We start from the raw sequence: 2,208 nt of genomic DNA on the forward strand, positions 1-2,208 counted from the left end.
ACATTCCACAGTGCAAATAAGCTCAAGCGCCACAAGTACTGAAGCCCTTGAGCCCAGAGCCTGCACTTCAGAAAGAGAAGCCACCACAATGAGAAGCCTGCGCACCACAGCTACAGAGTAGCCTCCACTCTGCAACTAGAGAAAAGTCTGGGCAGGAACAAAGCACAGCCAGAAATATAATAATTTAAAAAAAAAGAACTGACTTGTCTCTGTGAACTTCCTCCAGGCTGACTGATGTCTTGCCCACTGATTCAGCATCTGCCTCGATTTGTGAAGTATTTACATTTAATTCCTCAAACATTTATCAGGTCCCCACAGGTACCCTGGCACTGTGCCAAGCACAGCAAACATAACCCCAGATGTCTCTGACCCTGTAAATTTCAATAAGTAGGTCCCAGTGGATCCTACTCAGGCTGTGGGTTGGGCTGTGGCTGGACAAGGTCTGGACAAGACCACGCCTCTGCAGGCCACAAGGCTCAGGCGCATCACATCCAGTCCCACCCAGACCAAGGTTTGTTGGGTCACAGGGGCCTCACATGTCTGACTTGTGCCCAAGGCACAAGGGACCTGGCTGACAGGCATTCTGCTGAGTCCAGCTAGCAGCTCTGCCCAAGGCTATGCCACAGAAGCCTCCGCACAGACAGAGGGTGAGTCCCTGGGGGAACGGCTGAGGGCTTCACCTTTTTTGTGTTAGAAACTGCTTTGACATTTGATGATGTTTATTGACCTCCTCTCAGAATAAGATTTTTTAAGTGTGTAAAATAAAATAGGATTACAAAGGGTTTTCATGAAAAGGAAAAGATGTCCACAGGTTATGACTGAATGAATAAAATCAGGTTACAGAAGAGCTTGTATACGCTCTTTGTACATTTATGAAGAGAAAAAGAGACAGATTGGGAGGGGAAAATGAAAAGGAGGAAGAAGAAAGAAGAAGAAAAAGGAATGAAATAAAGAAGGAGGGAGGAAGGAAGAAAGGAGAGGAAGAAAGGAAAGGAAGAAGGAGAGAAGGAAAGGGAAAAAGAAAGGAAGCTAGATAGGAAAACTCTCTCTTTATACCTATGGCTGGCCCTACCATCTTTTCCCACTATGAAATGCATGGCAGGCCAATGGCTCCCGATCATGGTTCCCTTTAGCCCCCAAAACGGTCCCCTCAGATCACAGCCCAAACTCTTCATCCTTGTCATTGGCTCCTCCCTTGCCCTTCAGCTGGGACTCTGCCCTGGGCCCATCCCCACAGCAACTCCAGGGGTACTGCATGGCTGTCATCCACCTCTGAATCTGCCTCCTCGTCTGGCTATGGCTCTCTGCTCACTGCTCACTCTGCCAGTGTCAAAACAACCCGGCAACAAGTCCTCAGCGTGTATCACTGATCACTTTCTAGGAGCTGTGAAAGCTCCTGCCAGTTGGAAAGCCACACAGTGGGGCAGCCTGGTTCCTTTTAAGCTGTCACAGCCTCCTTTGCCAGCCCCTACCCTGTGTGCTTCCCTTTTTCAAGGTGTGAGAGTCAAAAACCTTCTCTTCTGGGAATTCCCTGGCAGTCCAGTGCTTAAGACTCAGTGCTGAGGGTGTGGTTTCAATCTCTGGTCAGGGAATAAAGATCCCACAAGAGGTGCAGTATGGCCAAAAAAAACCCCAAAACCAAAAATACCCTTCCCCTCTTTGCCCCAACTTCCGGCCCTACCTCTCCCACACCCTGGGGCCTTGCACCACTCCCACCTCCTATCGTCCCCACCTCTTCCCACCAGCTTGGTCCGCCTGTTCTCAGCACCCCTCAAGGACTTAGCTGTTGTAGAGACACCTTTCTTTCTGGCCTCAACTGATTTTTTTTCTTAAAAAAAAAAAAAAAAATTGGGGGCCACACCACACAGGATGTGACATCTTAGTTCCCCAACCAGGGATTGAACCTGTGCCCCCTGCAGTGGAAGTGTGGGGTCTCAACCACTGGACCGCTAGGGAAACCCTCAATTGTTTCTTTGTTGGTACTCAGTCACCCCCAGAGCATCTGAGCCTGCTCTTCATTCTCCTAACTCAACCTGCCAGCTTTCTCTCCCTTTTCTCAGGAATGCTTCAGTAAGGAGTCGCCTGTGTGTCCAGCCCCCACATCCTCCTTTCCCTTTCACTCCTCAACTCTCTGCAACATGTGTCCATCAGTCTGTGAAATTGCCTGCCCAGGAGTGCAAGGAGTGTCCATTCAGGGTGGTGGGGGGG

The 2,208-nt window shown here is 49.6% G+C and overlaps 1 protein-coding gene across 1 annotated transcript in view; it reads left to right on the plus strand.

Moving 5' to 3' along the window:
- The first annotated feature begins 581 nt into the window (after positions 1 to 581).
- RPL29 (ribosomal protein L29) overlaps positions 582 to 2,208 on the plus strand; it is a 5,349-nt gene continuing 3,722 nt past the window's right edge. The window contains exon 1 of the mRNA XM_010851763.1: positions 582 to 647. The gene's annotated coding sequence lies outside the window, so the exon portion shown is untranslated. The remainder of the gene's footprint in view (positions 648 to 2,208) is intronic.

Source organism: Bison bison, unplaced genomic scaffold (assembly GCF_000754665.1).
Source record: "Bison bison bison isolate TAMUID 2011002044 unplaced genomic scaffold, Bison_UMD1.0 scf7180017864304, whole genome shotgun sequence".
Lineage (NCBI taxonomy): Eukaryota > Metazoa > Chordata > Mammalia > Artiodactyla > Bovidae > Bison > Bison bison.